This window comes from Myodes glareolus, chromosome 8 (assembly GCF_982192425.1).
Source record: "Myodes glareolus chromosome 8, mMyoGla1.1, whole genome shotgun sequence".
NCBI lineage: Eukaryota > Metazoa > Chordata > Mammalia > Rodentia > Cricetidae > Myodes > Myodes glareolus.
Genome location: NC_142033.1, coordinates 94,809,928 through 94,833,530, shown reverse-complemented (window position 1 = coordinate 94,833,530; position 23,603 = coordinate 94,809,928). Strand labels below are relative to the sequence as shown.

General features: G+C 42.1%; 1 long non-coding RNA gene across 4 annotated transcripts in view; it reads left to right on the top strand.

Annotated features, from left to right (window-relative positions):
* Nucleotides 1-23,603, top strand: part of LOC125401168 (uncharacterized) — a 478,609-nt gene that overhangs the window by 141,363 nt on the left and 313,643 nt on the right. For 3 of the 4 annotated variants that reach the window (XR_015738617.1, XR_015738616.1, XR_015738614.1), the window contains exon 1: nt 10,736-10,826. The exons of the other annotated variant lie outside the window; for it this stretch is intronic. This is a non-coding gene — a long non-coding RNA (uncharacterized LOC125401168). Of the gene's footprint in view, nt 1-10,735; nt 10,827-23,603 lie in introns of those variants that run through there. 4 annotated transcript variants of the gene reach the window in all.

The following is a 23,603-nucleotide window of genomic DNA, read 5'->3' as shown; positions in this document are numbered from 1 at the left end:
TATAAGTTCTGAAAGCTTACAAAGGAGAAGCTTCCCCAATCCACTCCCGCTCCATTTCTGTTTAGAAAAGGGCAGGTCTCCCATGAGTACTGACAAATCATAGCCTATCAACTTGTAGTAAGTGTAAGCACCGCCCCGTGTATTAAGGCTCGGCAAGGTGACCCAGTATGAGGGGTAGGGTACCAAAAGTCAGTAAAAGTGTCAGAGACTCTGCTAAGGTTCTTAACGCTTGGGCTGGGTTTCAAGTGTTCAGCATTTGTCTTACAAGAGTCTGATTTTTACAAGTGGTCCATAGTAGGGAAGAGAGACATTGTCTAGTTAAAAAAAAAATAGCATTCTTTCAAAATAAGGATTAATTCACACACAAAAAAAACACAGAGTAAAATTGTCTCCCAAAATGGAGAGGATTCTTGCTTTTGCTCTGTGGACAACTCTCTCTAATATCAAACTCTTGTTGTTGGGAGAGCAGTGGGCAGGTGGAGGCAGAGAGCTCCTTCTGTTCAAAGACACTTATCTGCAGCCCTTTGCTGCCGTGCTTCCTAGCATGTGTTTATTAACTCTTCACTCTGTGACCTCACCATCCACTAATATGGTCAGATCGTGGTTAGCATTCTTGGCCACTACCTGGAGCATCTGCAAAGTCAATGTGCTATGGACTCCTGGCTTCTTGCACAACAGTGGAGCTGCACTGTGCAGGTGTACAGAAGTAACTAGTTCTAAGGTTTGTAACTAAAGTCAGCGTTTTGCTTAGATTTTGTTTTGGTGTTTTAACATTGATGAGTATGAAGGAGAAATCAAACTAGACATTCCCATAGCTGTTGGATCCATGGTCCCAGGAGGGGAGCCTTTATTTCAATTTTGCTTTCTGTCCCTATCACAGGTCATTCCGTTTCTGCATTTGAAAAGGAACTTCTGACGCTACTGTGATGTGAGCTCCATAAATATAAAAATGTAACCTAGAGAGTTCTTAAGCCAGAATGAAGACATTTCGAGGAAGAGAATTTAAACTACACTTTGCAAAGCAGCTATTGGAATTATGAAACTTTATGCTAACAGGGTATTTTGAAAGTAATTTAAAGAAGTTTTGAACACATTTTGTAGATGTTAGGTCCCAATGAAGTTAGAAATGAACCCAAGCAGGACCGGGGGGATCCTCTGAGATGGGGTGAGTTCAAATTGAGTAGAGCCTGCAAGATGGGGATAAGACCAAGGGGGCCATGAGTGCAGGAAATGCTTTCAGTGCTGTGCTTGACTCACAAAGCTCATGTGAGCAGAACACTGGCAGAACCACCGTGTTACACTTCTGATATCCTCAGGGCTTGTCCTTTGGATTGTAATTGGATATTTCTCCCAAAATAATCCTAGTAGGGACATGAACACACACACACACACACACACACACACACACACACACACTTTCTAGAGAAACTCTCAAAAATGTAACTATTCATGGACACTACAGGTAAAATACAATCTGATAAAGGACGAGCAAAGTTTCTGTTAAGGGTGGAGGGAATCCTACTTCACTGATGTGTGGTAATAAGAAGAACACCAAACTGGAAGAGTGAGTGTTGTTTGGATTATAGAAAATCACTTGACTTACACACACCTCCCTTTCATAGTTCATGGCTTTTTCTTCTTCTTTTTTTCTTTAAATACATTTTATACATCCCCAACTGCCACTTAGGAATGGTTGATGTGTTTGCTGATTCAGAGACTGCGTCCTGGCTTGAGGTCTATGGGCTGGTATTTCATTTCCAGTGTGGTAGTGAGACTGAGCCTATGCCGGAACAGAGAATCATAAAAGTCCAAACTGTCTTGGGTTTGGACTATGTGTGTCTGATGGAAATCAACTAAGGTGTTTGGACAGAAGAACCAATGATACCTGGATGTATACACAGACGTTGTTATGTGTGTCCTCAGTTAAGGACCACGGAATAACAAAAATTCGAGTGTATGAGATTTTTAATCTCAACTAATAACCCTCATCATTTTTCGACTTTTAAATTCAAATTTTTTCTTGAAGCCTAAGTGATCAAGAATAAGACCATGTGATATCTAACTTTGTAAAGTTACATTGCAGTTATAATAAAATCACGGTGCTTATACCATATGCAAACTTAACAAGATAGTCTCTATAGGCCCAGTGTTTTTGTTTGAGAAAATATACAGACTATTATGTGAATTGTTGACCTTTCCATAATTTCTCTTAATTTGTCTTATTGTGTTCTGCATTTTATGATTCAGGGAAGAATTTCATTGTTGGTAATGGCTAGATACATTATAGCAGATCTTGTCAGAGAAGCTTCCTTTAGATTAATGGAACATGGAGTCACTTGAAGGCTTCTCTAGTAAAGTTCAGAAGGGAGCAAACTGAGGACACACATAACAACTTCTGTGTATACATCCAGGTATCATTGGTTCTTCTGTCCAAACACCTTGGTTGATTTCCATCAGACACACATAGCCTCCTCCCCACCTCCACCTTCACCCTCTGCCCCTCCTCTTCACCTCTACCTTTATCCTCTGCCTCTCCTCTTCACCTCCACCTTCACCCTCTGCCCCTCCTCTTCACCTCTACCCTTTCACCTTCTACCCCTCCTCTTCACCTCTGCCTCCACCTTCTGCCCCTCCTCTTCACCTCTACTTTTATCCTCTGCCCCTCCTCTTCACCTCTACCCTTTCACCTTCTACCCCTCCTCTTCACCTCTGCCTCCACCCTCTGCCCCTCCTCTTCACCTCTACTTTTATCCTCTGCCCCTCCTCTTCACCTCTACCTTTATCCTCTGCCCCTCCTCTTCACCTCTGCCTCCACCCTCTGCCCCTCCTCTTCACCTCTACCCTTTCACCTTCTACCCCTCCTCTTCACCTCTGCCTCCATCCTATGCCCCTCCTCTTCACCTCTACCTTTATCCTCTGCCCCTCCTCTTCACTTCTACCTTCACCCTCTGCCCCTCCTCTTCACCTCTACCTTTATCCTCTGCCCCTCCACTTCACTTCTGCCTCCACCCTCTGCCCCTCCTCTTCACCTCTACTTTTATCCTCTGCCCCTCCTCTTCACCTCTGCCTTCATCCTCTGCCCCTCCTCTTCACCTCTACCTTTATCCTCTGCCCCTCCTCTTCACCTCTACCCTTTCACCTTCTACCCCTTCTCTTCACCTCTGCCTCCACCCTCTACCCCTCCTCTTCACCTCTACCTTTATCCTCTGCCCCTCCTCTTCACCTCTACCTTCATCTTCTGCCCCTCCTCTTCACCTCTACCTTTATCCTCTGCCCCTCCTCTTCACCATCACCACCTTTTACCCTCTGCCTCTCTTCTCACGTCCATCTTCACCTTCTACACCCTGCTGTGCTGCAGGGCTTGACTGAGGCTTGCCTTTCTTTTAGACTGTCATAGTTGTAGGCCTTTTCATGCTTCTGCTCTTTCTCTTGAGTGTGCCCTGTTCTCTCACTGCTGCCCAGACAGACTGCTGTGCTTTCTTGACTAACCTGAGCTCTGCTCAAAATCATACTCAGCACTCACTAATATCCTTTCCTAAGGATGTGAGCTAGCGTCTCACATCCACCTGGGCTCTTAGGAAAGTGGATTACAGACAACAACCATGTGTTAAGTAACCAGCAACTCACAGGCATCCATGATTCAGGTATATAGAAAAGTGTTTTTTTTTCTAGAGCCCAAGGAGGCTTTATTAAGACCTTTGTGAAGGAAAGATGCAGTCAAGCATCCCATAATTCTTTTCACTGAATTTGAGTACCACTGGTGACTTTCCATCTTTTCAATGACAACTATTGGGAACTCTGTAGAAGGCAAAGGGTCCAAATTACACAGTTTTCTTTTCTTCCCCTATTAAGTTTATGACTTATAAAGATATGAAAGTTTCCTGAGGCCTTTTCTGATATTTTATATAATATATATTGAAAAGAAGGGCATAGTAAGCTGCTGTGGTGGCTAATCTTGGTTGTCCACTAGACACACCTGGGTCAGGGGCTATCAGCTGAAGAATTGCCTCTATCAGATTGGTCTGTGATCTGGTGTTTTGAGTATTTTCATAAGTGCTAATTCGTGTAGCCCAATGTGGGCGATACCATCCCTCGGTAGGTGATTCTGGGCTACATGAAAACACTAGCTGAGGAGTGAGCCCAGAAACCAGCCAGTAAGTGGTGCTACTCTGTGGTCTTGGGGTCAGTTTCCACCTTGAGTTCTTGTCTTGTGTTCCCTTTGGTACTTTCCCAGTTGCTTTGATTGTGATGTTTATCCCAGCAACAGAGATGTAAAGCAGGACAGCAGCTATCTCTACAGCCAAGGCTGCTAAAATGCTCCGGTTCTGTTCCGTGGTGGCAGACATCTGAGATTATAAACCTAACGGCTTACTTCTCAGTGGCAGTGGCAAGGAGCATTGCGTCTGTGCAGCACCTGTCATTAAACGGTGACCATCCCAACAGTAGGATAAGGAGAGTTGACACAGAACTGCATGGGACATTTTCTCACTTCTTTGTCCTTGGTTTCTCTGTGCTGGCTTTTCTTACCACTGGGCTTCAGTGCTAGCAGTGATACAGTCCATTAGATCCAACAGCTATTTCTCATCAAATATGACAGGGATGCTGTCATTTTCTTCTAATAATTATCGAAACCTATTGAAAAGGATTGGCATTAGGTGGAATGGAATGAGTTGGTGTTTTAGTTCATTTTCGGTTATGATAACAGAATAGATGAGACTTGGAAATGCAATTTTAGTAAAAAGAGGCATGTTTTTGCTTTATGGCTCTGGTGTCTGGAGGCTCTAAGAGCAAGGCACTGGTATCAGTTTGTTCTGATAAGTGTCATAAGCCACCTTTTTGGAGTAACTTCTGTCATGGTCCAGCCACGGTGGGTTTGTATGTTCCCGTGCGTGTAGGGGCTTGAGGATTAGAAATGTTGGGTAGGAGGAACAGAGAAAAGGAAGAAACACAGAGACATAGGATAGTACTGGACGGGCAACTCAACTAATTCTAAAGGTTGAATTCTGAGTTCTCAGTTTGCCCACATTTATTTTTCATACAGTTTTACACCTCACTACAAAAGGGGAGGCAGGGGGAAGAAGGCAAAAGACTGCTTTAATATGGCACGAAGGACAACCAGAACAGTTACTTGTTTCAGTATTTGAGACATCAAGCCATTATTTTCTGTGTAAAACATTTGATGTTTGGGGCAATGAATACACCCTAGAGAAAGTATTCTGTAGGCATCCACTCCCTATATCAAACCTTTTATTTTAAAAGAAGGAGCAGACGTAGCCTCAAATTCTCTGACGTTTGGTCAGGGTGAAGCAGATCCACCTCTATGGGCCATCTTAATGTCCAAAATACCAAGTAACTACACCCTGGGTCAGGAGCTCTTGTTTTATAGTCACACCTGTTGTTAACAACTTTGAAAGAGCAAAATATAAGCTCAAGTTCTCTGACCTTCAGACAAGGTGAAACAGGCTTCCATCTGTGTGTGTCCCAACAGATAAGGCCTTATGAAACTCATAGTGGAAGACAGAAGGTCAAATGAGTCTACATTCAAGAGAGAAAATTAGACAAAACTCTCACATGGAAATTCATTCCCCAGAGAAGGCATCATTCCCTTTGCGAGGGCCTTATTCCCACAGCCCGAAGACCTCTAACTGGGCTCCGTCTCCCTGACACTGATGTGCTGAGAAATTAAGGTTCCAGTTTATGAGTTTGTGGATTTCACACTTAGTTGTTGTAGAATAGAACGTTAACTAGGCAAAGATGTGTCATCTTTGTCCTGAGGAATATTACTTTAACTTTTTAAAGGTGCATTCCATTTGTTTCTGCTGCCTTTGTTAATGACGTGAAGATGCATTACCTTTGTTTATGCTGGATTTGTTTAATTATGAAAAGATGTGTTGCTGTTTCGTGTTGCCTGCTTAAAACACCTGATTGGTTTAATAAACAGCTGAACGGTCAATAGGTAGGCAAGAGAGGGGCAGGCGGGAGCTGGGGTACAGAGAGAACAACTGGGAGGAGAAATCTAGGCTCAAGAGAAGAGAAGAAAGAGGAAGAAAGAGGGAGAAGCCAGGCAGCCACCTAGGCAGATACAAGAAACCGTGAAAGGAAGATATACAGAAGGAAATGAAGGTAAAAAGCTCCAAAGCAAAATGTAGAGGAAGAGAAACAGTTTATAACTGTAAGAGCTAGCAAGAAATGATCCTAAGCTAAGGCTGAGCACTCATAAGTAATAAGAAATCTCCGTGTCATAATTTGGAAATTGGTTGGTGGCCCAAAAGAAAAAGGGTGGTGCCCTTAGCCCATTGCAGTCAGAACATTGTTGTCATTATTATTTCTTATTAGTTTATGATTTTTGTACGTAGGTAGGCATCAATGGCATAGTCTGTTTCCTGTTTAAAAGTTCAGTTAACTGTGCTTCTATTAACTGTGCTCAATAATTGAGTCTAGAGCCTAGAAAACTGCAACGTCTTCGTTGTATTGTGCATATCCACTGTAGAGATCAACGTCTTCGTTGTATTGTGCATATCCACTGTAGAGATCAACGTCTTCGTTGTATTGTGCATATCCACTGTAGAGATCAACATCTTCATTGTATTGTGCATATCCACTGTAGAGATCAATGTCTTTGTTGTATTGTGCATATCCGCTGTAGAGATCAACGTCTTCGTTGTATTGTGCATATCCACTGTACAGATCAACATCTTCATTGTATTGTGCATATCCACTGTAGAGATCAATGTCTTTGTTGTATTGTGCATATCCACTGTAGAGATCAAAGTCTTCTTGGGGCCTGGGGTGAAAGTGGTACTAACTGCGTCGACACATGTTGACTGCTGTTTTGTTTTTAAAACAGCCTCCCAGATTTGGTGCTATAAAATCTCACGAAAGTGTGCAGCTGGCAGATAAGCGGTGGTCATCCCTTCAGGACAGACTGTTATTAGTATGCTGTATTAGCCTCAGTGTCCTGTGTTGATAACTGTAATTTAAGAAGACTAAAGGGTTGGGGGTGTAGCACAGCAGTAGACTGCTTGCCTGGAATATATAAGGTCCTGGGTTTAATCCTGAGCATTGCACAAAAGGAAAGGGAATAAAATAATTAAATGTCTTGCAGCATTCTGTTTTTTAATTTTTATGTTAGATGCTTGACTTTTTAATGTATTTAGGTCGATTTTATCTTCCTATACATTTCAATTTATAGTGTAATGAATTAGTCATTAAGACACATGGTCATATAGAGAACATGTAGTAGGGCACTTGGAAAGACCACTGACCTTGCAATTGCTACAGAGTACAGAATCCTAGCAAGGTTTGACTTATTTGAGGTTCACCCTTGCCATTTTATATGTCAGTTCTGTCCCTTATGTGGTTCACTCTAAGACTGTCAGAGGCTTTGAAAACAAGTGTCTGATGAAGCACGGTTTTTTTGTCCGTTGTTTATTTTGCTAGATGGCTTTTGATCTATAACTATAAATAAGGATAAGCCTCTCCGAACTGACTGAAGAATTCTCTTAAAATGTTTGTACAAATGCTGTGCTGAAAACAGTAAAAAGGACATGGACGAGCGTTTTGAACGACTAAGAAGAGTGATAATTCTGTTGATTCCCGCAGCGGATATTGTGTTTGGAGGTTGGACTACAAATCCCCATTTTAAAGCATTTTCATAGGTGAAAACAGCAACCCAACATCTGAGTCTTCTGTTTCCCGAGTCACACGGCCCTACTGCATTAGTGACTGGGCAGTGCCTAATATATTCCTTTGTGGTCCTTTCCCTAAGTTTTTGATGGCTTTATTTGATCTGACACTTCACAGGAGTCCCTCCAACACTCAAGTCTTGTGTAACTCATACATCACAAGTGACAGTTCTGTGGACAACACGTCATGTCTGCTTCTCTGTTAGATCTGCCGTAACCTATGGGCCTTGTGATGAATGGTGAGAGGGTACCCTATCACAGAGTTCCATCACTGCCTGTCACCTGGAGACAGGACACAGGCACTAATTAGGGGAGTGTGGTGAAGGAAGGCCTGAAGTGGAATGGAAATCCTAAGCAGCTGATGACTGTCTCACAGCCTCAGTCCTGAGACTCCGTGGTCACAGATGGCTGGGGTTTCTGCCTCCCTCTCGTGTGGCCGAGACTTAACTTACTCCACTTTTTGCACCTATATGTCTGAGGCTATTTTTTTTGCAGTTCATCTTCAGTGTGCTTAGAAGAAACTTTTGGGTGTTATGTGTGTGTGTAAAAATTATCCTCTCGCCTCTGAAATTGACCAGCTAACTTTGTTTTCTTCTCTCTAAAGAGCAAAAGTCTTTGCCACGGCTGTGAAAAAAATCTCTGGGTCCTTTAAAATGTCTTTAACGTTGGGCATGGTGGTTTATGTTTCTAATCCCAGCTCTCAGGAGGTTGAGACGTGGGGATTAATAAGTGTGAAACCAACCTGGCTACATAGTGAGTTTCAGGTCTGATGAGGGATTTCCCTCTGTATGCTATGAATATGTTGTATTACCTTTGGTTAATAAGGAGGCTTCTTTGGCCTATGGCAGCGCAGAATAGAGCTAGGCGGGAAAACTAAACTGAATGCTGGGCATCAGACAGTCGCCGTGTAGTTGGCGAAGGAGAAAGATGCCAGAATCTTACCGGTAGGCCACAGCCTCATGGTGATACACAGACTAATATAAATGGATTGATTTATGATGTGAGAGCTAGCTAGAAATACACCTAAGCTATTGTCTAAACAGTGTTCTAACTAATATAGTTCCTGTGTGATTATTCGGGTCAGAGCAGCCAGGAACCCAAAACGCACTCTCATTTACACAGACCACCTTAAGCTAACATGTTGGACTTTGTATAAACAAAAAAAATAAAAATAAAAATAAAAAACAACAAAAAACCAAACAACAAATAAGCAGATAACCACCACAGAAAAAAACAAAAAACAAAACCCACCTCAAATCGTTAATTGTGAATTTGCATATGTACATAGGAATTATCTGAGTTTTACAAATTGTAGATGCTGGTTCAGTAGAGCTGGGCTGAAACCCAAGATTGTACCTTGTTAGTAAGTTTAAATCTTCATGATCCAAGATCAAGGTTCTAAAAAGACCTTGAGATCTGCGCCTGGAGATGGTCTGGAAGCTTCAAAGATAGTGTGGAGAGCAAGGTAGTTTGGGTTCCAGTTGGAAACCCATCTGCTAAACCTTGTATACAATCAAGGATTACTGCACCTCAGTATTGATTTCATCAGCCTTGAAGGGTGACTCTGTCCTTGATTGATGCACTGTGACTATAGGAAAAGCATGCAACAGGGTCATTAATTTTACCCCCTTTGTATTGACTCTCTACTAGGGGAGCTGAGATTTCCTGCCCTGAGCCAGTTGATCTTACCCCCCCTATTAAACTGATATTCCCTCTGGCAAGAAAGGCTGTCTTGGAGGCAAGGGAACATTGATATAATATGTCTCAAACTGCTTCGCTGGTCGCCATTTCACAAGCTTTTTAGAGGAAGCGCTCCCACCCCCACCTCTGGGGGCTTGTAGTCCTTCCCTCTTCTTCGCTCTTCACCCTTGCAGAAAGTTCTCCTCCTGTTCTAAGGACAGATGAGAGGCAAGAGTGCTGTGGGGTACTGATGAAGATGCAGGGACTTAGCCTGGGGAAGGGCAGACTAAGACGTTAGTCTGACATTGTACAGCAAAGACAGGCAGACAGCAGAGAGGGAAGGAACAAAGGAAATCATTTTCCATGGCTTCAGAATATTTGAAAGAGCTTATGGTGTGTTTGCTTTCCCTTGGAGCATGAAGACAACAGACAGCAGAAATGCAAGAACTTCGGAAATAGAGGACCACAGGAGCCTTTTTCGGTCTCTCTGCTTACTGGAGGTCACAAAACAGCCACCGAAGTCACGGAATCCTTTCTAAGTAGTGGTTCTGCGGGATATGGAAATGAATTTAGGGGCTGTAATGGCGGTGGCCATGAAGACTAGTGAGCAGATTAGATTTGTGATCCCTTTTACTGCTGCCAGGTCTAGAATTCATGGCCTCTCCTAATTTCAAGGTATCCTTGAAACTCCTGAAATTATGTCTGGCATTTTTGCATATTTTTCCTGGGAAAATTTCCCATTCTTTCATCAGGGTATCAAAGTGGTTTGCAGTCTATGAAAGGTTAAACCCAAACACTGCTCCAAGGGACTGGAGAGAGAAGGCTGTGTTGACAAGCCTCTGTGATAGCTAGATGATTCAGTATTCTGGTTTACTCAAATAATCCTTCGTCATTAACGCAGAAGATGAACTCCATCCTCTCCAGTAGCAAGAACATAGCCTGATGCTGTTTTGCTTGTTTGAGATGAATCATCTGAGTGAGGCAGAGTTCAAGAAGAGAGGGTGAAGAAGCCACATTTACATCTTATGGGGGACCTAGCTGGCTCTGCTTTGAATAATTTGCCTGGTGTACTCTGTGGAGCTGCAGTGAAAGTCTGAGCCCTTCAGCAGCACCCGTCCCCCCATTTAGTGCCCTCTGTACTTCGCTTAATGTTCCGACTCAGCTGTCACTCTCCCAGAAACAGGCTCCAGCTCCTTTGTTATTTCAATTTTAGACTTTCCGTAATGACCCCATGTGATGCCTGTCCCTGGCACACAACCCTTGCTCTTAAATTACTTAGTGATTTGGGGGTTTTGTCTTATTTTTAATAGTACAGTGGTAAAAAGATAATAGCTAACTTTCAAGACCTTCTTCTTTTCTGCTTGTTTTCAGAACTCCATTCTGAGAGTTCCCAATACCACCAGTGTACAGAGGGCTCCAGCACTTGCCTGCATCTCAGCTATATGTATTCTGCCCATGTCTGTGAGTTCTCTCGGCCCATTTTTATGCACTCTGACATCATGCACTCTGACACCCGTGTCATGTCATGTTTATCCAACTGTTTTACTTCTAGTCAAAATCAAAAGTTTTTTTTCGTTCCCATGTCTCCCAGCAGGGCCTTCCCAGCTCAGAGAAAATGAAGCTGTCGGCCATCAGTTTCTACATCATCACCAACAACAAACATGCCAGGATCAGAACCCGCATCTTGTTATTTGACCGCTGTGTGTAGCGGGGAGAAGAGACAGCTTGCTTTTCATTAGCTGGGCCGACCCCAGCCTTGGGAGCACTGGGGAAATATATGCATTTTGACTGGAAGTAAACTGAGGAAACATGACATGGAGTCAGAGATGGATTGCAGATCTGTCCCTGGGGTGTGATTTTTTAACAGACTGACTTTTGGCATTTGAGGAAAATCTCAACAATTCTCTGGACGGAGTTTTCATAACTGTCCACTTGGCAGGGCTGATATGTGTCTTGAAGCGATGCTCTTGCACTGGGTTTCACACGCTCTGGCTTGTGCATACAAATCGTCTTGTTTCCTGAGGCCTGGAAATGGGAACTCTTTGTTTCTCGTCCTTCTTCCATGTTTGCTGCCTGTGTTTCTGTGGCCCCTGACATGGTGGCTGGGACTATAGGCCTGGACTACATGTCCTCCCAAAGGAGGTTGTCTTAGTCACTTTTCCATTGCTGTGCAGAGCCTCCATGACCATGGCAACTCTTCTAAAGTCTAAAGCAGTTAGTTGATGCTGACTTACAGTTCAGAGGTTTGGTCCATTTGTCATCAAGATGTGTTATAAAGAATGACTAATAGAAGTAGTGGGAAGAGGGAAATGTAAAACTCATTCTCCTTTTCAGAGCCATCGCTCGTCTCAGACAAGAGGCTTCCCACAAGTAGTTGTTGATGGTTAGCCGATACACCTTTTCTTTAACACGCCTGCCTCTACAGCCAGAGACTTCTGGTTTTCTTTGTGGTTGCACCTTAATAAGTGATGAATTGAAGAGCTGTGTGTAGGCTGGTGTTTCCGAAGGCCAGAAAAAGGGGTCAGATGCCCTGGAGCTGAAGTTACAGGTAATTGTGAGCTGTCTGTCCTGGGTGATGAGAACTGGTCTCGGGTCCTCTGGAGGATCAGGAAGCTCTCTTAACTCCTGAGCAATCTCTCAAGTCCCCAGAGAAACCTTCTTAGGTATTGGAGATACCTGGGAGAGAGGAAAGTGGGACTATGGCAGGGGGAGGGACACAGGGTAGCCAAAAGCGGAAAGTCTCTGCCAACATGGCAGCCTTTGTCGTGCTGTGAACCGAGATGCCTCGGCTTTCCTTTGCGTCCCCCTGCCTGATCCGTGGGCTGGATTTCACTGCACTACTCTTGGCTAGGGTTTTCAGGGTTAAGATTCAAATCTCTCCCTTTCTTCCTGTTCAGAATTATAATAAAGAAGTGGAGAGAGGGTCTTGCTCCCTCTGGCCCAGAATCAAATGAAAAAACAAAGGAAACTTGATTCTATGTTTGGAAATCACATTTTCTTTATTGGGTCCATTTTTAAAATCCTAAGTAGAAGGCTCAGCTGGACTCAGGGCATTTCATTTGGATGCGGCTGAAGGGCCCAGGGCAAGCAATGGAGTGGTGTTTCTGTGGCCCGGAAGTGCTGTAGAGAATACGTGTGTGTCAGGGAGGAGCACCAAGCTGCTACTTTCTGTAAGTCTGAGATGACTTTAAGCCATTTCACACAGAGATTTTTAAGTTCATATGCAGTATTTGCCTGTTATTTTACAGCGCATGAGAGTCAATAGTCCCCTGTGCTCTTGGGTTGATACTGTAGCTACGACCCCCCCCTCCCCTTACTGGTAAAACCGGTGAAAGCAGCAGAGGTAAAACATTGAATTGCCCATCATTAACCAGTCAAAGTTTCAACAAATGGTCAAGAGTGTGGGGCACTCAGTAACCTGGATAGAGCAACCCAGGAGTGGACCTTGGAAGGTCAAAGATCTGCTTCATATAACATCTTTTAATGAAGTTTCCATTGAATGTCTAGGTTATTTGTTTGTTTTCTCTGTAAACCAATGCAAGATCTTGCTCTGGCACCCTGAGCTATGTCCCCAGTCCCAGGGTTGGCCTACCTCCATCCCCATCCCCTCACGTCCCTATTAGCGCCTGGAAATGTGTTCGTTCCTATGGATCATATACTGCAGTCCAAGTCCAGCTTCTCCCTTTGCGCTGCTGCTGTTTCTGTCGGGACGGTTCCTCTGTTTTGAATACTACCTTTCCTCAGACCTTATTTGATGTTTTGCCCCATCCTGGTTTGACCGACGCTCTTGTTTTGTCTCTGTGCCTCCTGCACCCACAGGGCTGCCAGTTCAAAGGTTTTGGAATGATGAGCAAGAATACCAGAAAAAACTGTTGTGAACATCCTATAGCTTTAGCTGATCATTCTGGAAGATAACTTTGAAGCAAGGAGTATGATTCTAAAATCAGAATCCATAACACGTCATACATCTGCAATGGTGGTACCTTTGAAGGTAGTACTCCTACATACCAGAGGAGGAAGCATCAGAGCCTCAGCCACAGGGTACTGAATGCCTCATCTTCCTTTCTGGTTCGTGGGACGCCTGCACATTAATGTCAGGAGTTAGGACGCCAATACCCACTTCTTCAGGGACAGCCGAGGGATCTCACCAGTGTGATTGGGCAAAGTTTGGGGTCCATTTGGCAGCTGACGTGCGTCGTGTGTTGTATAGCACAGGCTCCTCCGGGGAAAGGGCGCTGGGCTGTGCTCCATTTTCTCTGCAAGAGAGGCAGAGATATGTGAGGCCAACCAGAGAGAGGTTAAAGAGATGTGGGATCCTTACAGCTGGGGATCATTAGCAACAATCAAGACCAACATAAAAAGGCAGCGGGGCTCCCCTCCCTCTTGGCCTTGGAAGCCATCTGGATAGGGGAAATTTGGTTTCAAGTCTGGGGAGAGAACTTTTTAGTACTCTGAGATGGTTGTTTTTAAACTTCTTCATAAAAGTCCCTCAAAGCTTTAAAATCTACCCCTAATAATCCCTCCCCAAAGCTCTGTGCCCTTTAGGTTGTGTAGCGGCTAACGATTGACAGAGGAACCCATTCCGTTCTCGGTATTCCTCAGAAATGCCTGAGAAGCTCAGCACTCTTTGACCTGTTCTGAAAGCCATGACCTGGTTTATTCAGAACTGGGCAGAATTCCTTCACTGCCACATCCATGTGCTCCTTCTATAGGCCGTAACCAATCGGGACACAAGTACTCTCCTCAGCCAGAGGAAGTCTCTGACTACAGTAAGGCCTGACAAGCTCAACGCTTTCCTGACAATCAGAAGCAGAAACGGAGATTTCAGTCTTTTTCATTCTTCAGATAAAAGTTCAAGGTCCCATAGATTTAATGCTGGTCTGTCTTTCTGATATTACCTGTACACTGATGTCATCAATGCTGGAGCAAGTGACCCCAGGAAGCAGCCCAGCAAAAGGGGTGGGTTTCTGCATACGGAAGTAAATAGGGCAGGTTATAGGTCCTGAAGGAGGAAGCTTAGTTACCGCCCTAGATGTCAGTCTGTTGTGACAACACTATGCTCTTCTATTGCTTTCAGGAGCTAAAATGCTCGTTCTTAGCAGTGGTCATGCCCTAAACTTATCCCTGCCAGACTGGGCATGATGTCAGACCTCATGCTTCCTTTTCTAGGCATCCTCCCTCCCCCAAATACCGACATATTTAGGTGAAGGCACTTAAAAGGGTCTATCAGTGACTGTCCTTACTTTTCTAATAGCCACCGTAGTTCCTGGCCTCTGGAACCCATGGAATCTGTCTGATCTCACTGAGAGGAAGTCTCTGTGGAGCAGCTTGACCCTTCATGGTGCTCTGTCCTGCCGGAGTCTCTAACCACTCTCCACGTGCAGTGCTTTTGTGGAGGGTGTTTTGGCAGTGAGGGCGGTACCACATGCTTCTCTTCATCTCCCCACATCCCTCAGCTCTTGCACATGGTGCAGGCAGCCAACTGCTGCTTCTTGACATGGGAAGGTTAAGAATCTGATGCCTGTTTGCCACTTAGATACTAGTGAATGCAAGAGACCACTCAACCCCCTGGTATAATTTTTTGTCCAAGTCAGTGCTGTGCAGTCACGGGATGAAACCAAGCTTTACCTGCCTGGTTCTGCTATTGACATTCAGAATGGCAGTAATGATGGCACTCCAGGGCCTGGGGTTCTTTTACTTTTCACCCAAATTTAAATAACTTTTTTTTTAAAAAAAAAAAAAAAGAAAGCTGAAGGGGGGAAAAAAAGTGGGATTTTTCCCCTCAGGAACTTTGTATAATCTTTGTCTAGAATATTCTTCCTCCAGCGTCGGGTGATCTGCGCCATTCAAGTCCCCTCTCAGATACTGAGAGGTGCTTGATCAACCGCGTGTAATACTCTGGTAACTGAACTTCCTTCTGCTGGACTTCAGTCTCGGTTTGTTGAATGTACCCCTGTCCTGTCCAGTGGAAGCTCACAAGCTCAGGGGGTGGTTGGTTTCACACTGGGTAACACCTTTAGTGTCTAAAATAGTTCCAAGAACACGGAATTAGAAAGAGTGTGTATAGTGTCTGTTGTGCTAGAAGGTTCTTTTAAAACCAGTACTTAGATGACAACACAGGAGGAAGAAGTTCCGGGCTAGAATGAGCAACATAAATTGTCCTTGTCTAAAGGGAAAAAATGTAAAAATTTTAAAAATTCTCAAAGAATGAAATAGAAGTAAATATTTCCCATATTCGTACCTCCATCCAGAAGTAAGCGGTGTTAGCATTTTGGTGGAAAACATTCTTGCATTATTTTGAAGGAGAAAAGGGTGCCTTTGACTTGATTCCCCTTCAATGTGACTCTCATCAACTTCTTTCTTCTTTTCTTTTTTTTTCTTTTTCTTTTTTTGGTTTTTGGGTTTTTTTTTCTTTTCAAGACAGGGTCTCTCAAAGCTGCTCTGGCTGTCCCGGAATCCAATGTCCTCTTTTGCCCTTCACAAACACCTACATGCATGTAGTGTATGTACTCACGTATGCACGTGCATGCACACATACGAGTAAATCTAAAATATCAGAAATTAATACTTTATTATTCACTGTGCATTTCACTATACACACATTTATGTTCCTTTAATCCTTATAAGAACTCTTAGTTTTGTATGTTATTATGTCCATATATCATTTGAAGATATTGAAGCATAAAGAAAAATTGAGATGTGAATCCAAAACATAGATTCTACATTCCTAATTATGAAACCCACACCTCTCTAATTCTGTTAACTTTTAACAATCCCCATCCGTCCATTTATTATATAGTATCACATCTATAATGTATCATTTGTGATCTGTTTATCATCATAACCTCGTCTATGTTATATTCATCTATATATGTCAGCCATCTGTATCATTTATCTGTTTTTATCCCCCCTCTATCTATCTATCTATCTATCTATCTATCTATCTATCTATCTATCTATCTATCTATCTATCTATCTGTGTGTGTATTTATCTATTATCTAAATTCACACATACTCAAATCTCGTGCTTGAAAATAGCTTTCATTTATGGAAGCAGTATAGCACTGTGGAAAAACATGGCTCTGTCAGTTTTGTCTTCGTTTAGTCTTTATCTATTTAGCTACTAGCTGACGGTTGGCAAGTTGGTCAGCTTCTAAGTTTAGCTACGTCTGAGAGATTGGAACAGCAATACCAACTTGCTGGTCACGAAGAGAGCACACATAATTCACACGTTGCCATGACCGGCCTAGTAGGTTCAGGATGAATGGAAGTTGGTGTCAATATGATGATCTTCACAGGTATCCTGGGAAGGGCCTCAGTCAGGATGACGGGAAGGTGAGCTGCGTAGGAAAGATGCATACCCATCTGTCTATGGCTATTTCATTTTCACTGCTACAGTGGCTTTCCAAGTCTGAGTTTACTTTGAGTCATAATTGGATGGATGAGTGATATATTACATCACGGAACAAACGTCAAAGTTTTTTTTTTCAGCCTTTCTCTGTAAGTTGCAAAGGAAAAGACACACAAGAAAAGAATGGGGGTCAGAAGATTGGTGGCAGATCTGCCTTTTCCGGTTGTCTTTATTCTATTTTACTAGTGAGCGATTTAATTTTACTTGCAGAATAACAGAGATGTTAATTGTCATGTCAGAGCTTTTACATGACAAGATACAGTTAGTTATTGAATAGATAAGGACAATTTCAATGCAGTACAGTTATGGTTGAGGTAGCACAAGTGAACGGTGACACTTTTTTTATTTAACTCCCTATTACATTAAAAAAAAATTGAGTCCTTATGCCTTTTCTTAAGAAATTATCAGCCATCAGTCCTTTGAACTGTGAGACTCATGAGTTAAATGTGCCTTTAGAACGTGTCTGAACAATGGCATGGGAAAAGGTCCCCTTAGTTAAGGTTGTCTAGAGTGCCCATTTCTGCTCCGGATTTCAGGGTCTAAAGAGTAAATTGTTAGAGTGGGAAATGAGTGTGCACAAACTTGGAAGGGAAGCCTGACACAGGAATTTTCTTCTGAACGGGAGAGACTCTAGACATGGAGACTGTGTGGCATTGGGAGATAATATCTGAAATGGAAATTGATGTTTCCTCCTGGTGATTTCCCAATTTAGACACATCAAGACATGTCTCAACCATCACGTGACGTTTAGCCTCACACCCCTAAGGATCTTTCCCTGCTGTACTTGCTTCCTTATCTCCTACAAACTGTTCAACACACGCAGCATGACTTGCACTATTAGATCCGTTCTACTCCAGAAAGGACAAAGCAAAACATCTATGCATCCTGTTGGTGCTGCATCCTTTAGTGACCGCTCAGCATCCTTTGATGTACTGCCTCTTCACTAGTGAATAGACATGGTCCTCCCTTGGCTTGTACACCATGTCTCCTGGCCCTTTTTCTGAATGAAACCACTTCTTATTTGGCATTCATTATCTGACTCATCCTCCCCCCATTCGCCATCTTTAAATGTCTGAGATTTGGAAGGCTTTGTCCTGGCCCTCCTCTTTGCATTCTATGCCTGTGTCATTGATAATCTTAATTTTGCCCATGGACTTAGCTATGTTCTGTATTATAGACGCCATGCCTCATAACTTTTAACTGTCTATGATGTAGACTTCCCTTTAGTCTGACAAGTGCAATGAACTCCATGATACTCACTGAATAAATTAAGATTCACAATTTGTATGCAATATTCCTCCAATATAGTCTTCTATTTGTTTTAAATGTATTCTTCATTATACCCTTTCAGCATTTTTAACATTTCCCAGACAGCCCTGTCAAGTTTTTGGTTTACCCACTTCTCAAATACAATGTCTCGTTCTGGAAGAAGCTACCAGGACCTTTCCTCTAGACTGTGGTCTTTTGACTGATAATCTCATGTCCTCTCTCAAACTAATTTCCAGTCATTTTCTCTAATTATCTTTCTCCCTGCTCGAAAACTAAGAATCAAAATCCCTATCACAATCTAAAGTCCTGAATGATGCCTTATTACCTGTCTTATCATCAGTTTGGCCATCTCACCTTTTCACTCCCAGAGTCCCAGACCCTCTGGCACCCTTTTCATTACCTGGTTAAGTGTTCTCATCTGCTCTGTTCCTTTGATCTGGAATTCCCCATTTCACCAAGTAGGAGGTTTTTGTTTTGTTTTGTTTTTCTCATTTTATTTGTTGTTTTTAGTTTAGGTGGATTCAATTTTTTTTAATTCATTTTCTTTAGGTCAGCACATGAAGTCATGTGTTTTTGATCAAGAAAGCACCAAACATTTTGTTTATCTCTACGTGTTCAAAAGAATGTTACCTGACTTTTCAACTCTATCTGATGCTGCCTTTTATTCTACCCAGTTACCCCTTTCTATCCAATGCTAATTACAAAGTAGAACTAATTTGTTATCTATGAAAAACACTAATCTCTTTGTTCCATCCACATACTGCTGTGAAACCCATGATAGTAGAGACCTTATCTCTGGTTTCTCCCCAGCTCCAAACATGGTTATTTCATCATAGATGCTACTCTGTAAAACTGATCGAAAGCAAGCAAGCAAGCAAGCAAGCAAGCAAGCAAGAGAATACAGAGAATTCTATGAGTGGAGTGAAAAACTCAGAAGGAATTTTTGCAAGAAGACATTCCATTATCAAATCTAGGATGAATATTTTAAAGACCTTTCCTTCTAAAATGGTCAGCCTGAACATTCTTTTTATTTTAATTCAATTATGTTTTTTCCTGGGCATGCTGAGATACTTTTTTTGCTACAAAACTTTTAGTCAGATGAGGGCAGTAATTCTGTAGTTGTGCTGAGAATAGATGCCCAGTTGTGTAAATGTTCTTTGCCTCCAAGGAAGATTCTATTGGCTTTTCTTTTCTTTAAAGAAAAAAAAAAGTGAGAAATTTGCAAGCTATTATATTCCCAATTGCTGAAGCATGTTTCTGATTTAAATCCACATCTCTTCCTGAATTTAATTTAATGATGTATTGAAGATGGTTGAAGGGTGTAATGTCCTGCGCTGGTATCAGTGTGCACACACCTAAGTAATTAGTGAGGAGTTTAAATACTTTTTTCTTAAAAAAAAAATAAACTGCTATCTTTTTAACACTTGAGGGAGATTTCATCCAACCCCTTCCTGATTAAAAAGCAGTGATATGGCCATTGTAACTTAAGGGCCTTTACTCGCTTCGTAGGCAGTGATGACACCGGAGACCACTGCAGGAAGGGAAAACAAGGCAAAATTCTCACCCCTAACAAAACTGTCACAAAATTACATTTTCACATGTCTGAAGGAAAAAAAAGAAACAAACAGAAAAAGAAAGCACAATGCTATTCATTTATTACTTGGATTCTTCCACAGCGGAATGCAAATGACATATGAGGAGCCGTGCGCAACTATCTCATCCAGCATCGTCAGGAATTATCACTTGGAGGCTTTTGTGGAGAACAGCTCTTTGGGGATGGGCGACTGAAAAATGGTTATTAAGTGGAGGAATACCAAGATGGAGACTTACTGAGAGACGCTTCAAAAGGCAGGACAGAAAAGCAGCAGGTTCCTGTGGAAAAGTAGAAGAGGAAGGTGATTTTGAAGAGACTGAAGTGAGCAGAAGGATGTGGGGTAGACTGCTGGAGTCCGTGGAGGATTGCGAACCAGAAGTGGAAATTTGAATTGGATGTACATACGAGAGGAATTGATCGAGGATAGAGGAGTAGGACGTAGTATTTCAGAATTATTGCTCTGAGGAAGTGGACAGGGCCATTGTCCACAGGCAGTGATGCACTGACCTGAGTAACAGAATGAGCTCATCTGAGCCAGGGTTGGATGACTTGGAGGATTGCATCAGTCCTCCCTGGAGGGCTTGCCCTTACGCTCCCATTTCCATAGTGTTCCGCTTTCTCTCAACAACGTACTATGTGCTTTCTAATATGCTGATTCTGTTCAACCTACAGAAATGAAATTATGTGAAAGAAAGTGGGCCTGTGACAACTTGATGTCCGTAAACTAGGAGAGGCACATACGCTCATGTGCAGTTTCCCCAAACTGCCACACACACACACACACACACACACACACAGAGAGAGAGAGAGAGAGAGAGAGAGAGAGAGAGAGAGAGAGAGAGAGAGTTTGTGTATTTATTCATTTAAGTAAGTATTTTATCTGTTTATCTTTGGGTATCTGTGAGCAACTCTTTGAAATGCAGACTGTAACTTGAGAAGTGATCAGTTCTTATAGACAGAAGGACCGAAATTCGGAGGAGAGAAGCACTTAGCAAGAATATGACTATCAGAAATGCAAGTCAGAAAGTCAGCATTAACTGATTAATGTATAGGTTTTCCTGTGCTAGGTATCTACCTGCGATTTAGCCTGGGCTAGGTAGCTTCTTAATTTGTGGACCAGAGATAGACCAGACTCCAAATATTCATGTATGTATGCATGTATGTATGTATGTATGTATGTAATGTAATGTAATGTATGTAATGTATGTATGTATGTATCTCTCTTTCCTCATAATTTTTGGTTCTATTGCCAACATTTGATCTTGGAAGATTGAAAAGTTTAAAATTTTAAGCTTTTCTTGAGAAATTTGGAATTGTAATTTTTATAACGGAGAAACCCTCAGGACCTTCAGACAGGTCATAAGCCAACACAGTACCTTCACACTGCAACCACTTTACTTCTTAGGTGTCATGATCTGCACATGGCTTATAGGCTTTTCTCCAATACCGAGCTTTTCCAAATCCATGAAAATATCAGCAACACTTCCCATCCGATCTTAGGTATTTATATTCTAGTGTGGTGTAAATAGCAGTGACCTATGGTCAGGCTTTTCTCTATAAAACATGGTAGCGAGAAAATCCAAGGCCTAAAGACATCACTAAGCTTTTAAAAATGATTTTAAGTTACTTATGGCAAAGATATTTCATATTGATAATCACATTTCTAGTCAGCTTAATTCACTATATTGTTTATGAAGGTGGCCAGTCTCTAAGTACTATGATGTCATTATGGAATAAATGTTCTTTTTCAGAAGACAGGATATATATATGTACATACATACATATATACTTTTCTAGACATTCCTGTTTTATAAATACCTATGCTTAAGAGAAAGGAAACAGAAACAAATACATTTGCTTTGGTAATTAAGCAAGAAACTTTGAATCTTTTTAATTTTTCCATGTATTCCAATAACATCTTGTTTCTCTCTTATTGAAAAAAGTATGTTTGAAGTATATCACACATTATCAGTGATGCTGGCTCTGGTGTGCATGTCTTTAAAAGTAATCTTGCCAGATGTATATAGAATTTGGAATTGAATCAGATCCCAGATGTGGCCCTGTGAAGAGTCTTAGACAAGCAACAGACAAAAGAAGTCAATTTGTTGAGTTATATTTTTCCTTATTGTGTCTGTATGTGCTGAACTTTGATGCACAACTTTTAATGGAACACACATACCTTTCAGGCCCATCTGCGCTGTGATGATAATTATTGGTTTGTTCTCACTATAGGATTGGGTAAAGATCTATATAATGTATGCAGACACTCTGGCCTGTTGGTACTGCCCCCATTGAAGGGAGGAAAAAGAGCAAAAGAATTTTTCAAACTGCCTTTTTTTATTATTATTCTGAGGAAAGTGTGTTATATGCACAGCATTTATATCTGAGCCCCGAGTAGCTGTGAGGTATGTGCAGCAGACAGTTGAGTCCATGTGGTCAATATTAAGACTGCCACAATTGGCTCAAGTAGGGAAAATTGATTTCTTTAAGCCCATAACCCATTGAGAGTATGCATTTAACCTAACCAAGCTCGTACAGTGGGGTTAGCAGTCTTTTGTGACTCGGATTTTCTGTCTCTTATCTAGCTAATGCTGCAAGGAGAAAGAAGGGCGTGGTATGCAAGAGCTCATGATTTGCATGAATTCTTCAAAGATGCCTTTTAAATATTGAGAAAGCCCCTCTGAGTTCTAGTTGACCTATTTTAGAATTTCAGACGAACTCACTGTGTTCATTACAAATGATGCTATGTAATATGTTTGGGAGTCATTCTTTTTTTTTCTCTTCCTTCTTCCCGTCTTTTAGAACGGAGAAGGCACAGCAAAGCTCCACAACTTCCCTATTTGTCATGCTGGGAATTTGGCAGTTTATTGACTTTCCTTTTCCGCTCATGTTGACCCGTCATCTTTCTTGCTCTCTGATATCCTAATCGTAGTAGCTCCCCTGTGAGGTCCTGTCTAGCCAGGGTTACAACAGTCAGAGCTTGTTGCTGTTACCTCATTTCTACAAAACAAGTCAACGGTAACTTCTCCAGCTTGCACAAGAGCAGTGTTGATGTTGTAGTAGCTCTCACTCTCCACACCGCAGCACGTCACAGTGTCACAGTGTGTTATAACTGGAGAAGTGGTGTGGGAGAATTGTCTGTATTCTGTCAATCATATTTTAATAAAATGCTGATTGGCCAGGCAGGCAGTATAGGCGGGAAAACCAGACAGGAAGTAGAGGTGATACAATGAGAACAAGAGAATTCTGGGAAGCAAGGAGGTTCCTCTGCCACTCCTGCACAGACCACCAAAGAGGCAGCATGTAACTTGCCCAGCTGAGAAAGGTACGGAGCCAATGTGGCTAATGTAGATAAAGATAATGGGGGTAACATAAGTTATAAGAGTTAACAAGAAGCCTGACCTAATGGGCCAATCAGTTTATAACCTTATGGAGTCCTGTGTGTGATTTTCTTTGGGGCCTGCCTGTTGTGGGGTACTGGGGGGAACAGATACCCCAACAAGCCGGCCCTCCATGTTACAGAGAAGCCTTTGCAGCCTACCTTGGCATTCATTCATAAGCCACTGTTTCACTCATAATATTGAGTTTGACTGGAATAGTGGTTTTTCAGGGTTTATTTTTAATGTGAGCCCCTTCTGATGAGACATTGCTCTTCCGGTTGCTCCAGGCTCCTATAATCCCTATTTTCTCACAACTCCCATCTGACATGTTTGTGCAACCTGGTTAACCTCCAAAATAACTGCGCTTATAATCTGTTAGCTTAAAAATGTGGCAAATTCCATTTTAAAATTTAAATTACTGTTGACTTTTAGAAATCTGTCATCTCAGTTCACAAATAAATAGAAGTTTAAACAATGATTGTTTTGTTCAAAATAACAAAGCTATGGTTTGAATGGATTTTACTTGAAGTGCTTGGGAACATAAGAATTTCATATTTCAGAGTTTCAGTTTAGTGTGATGACTC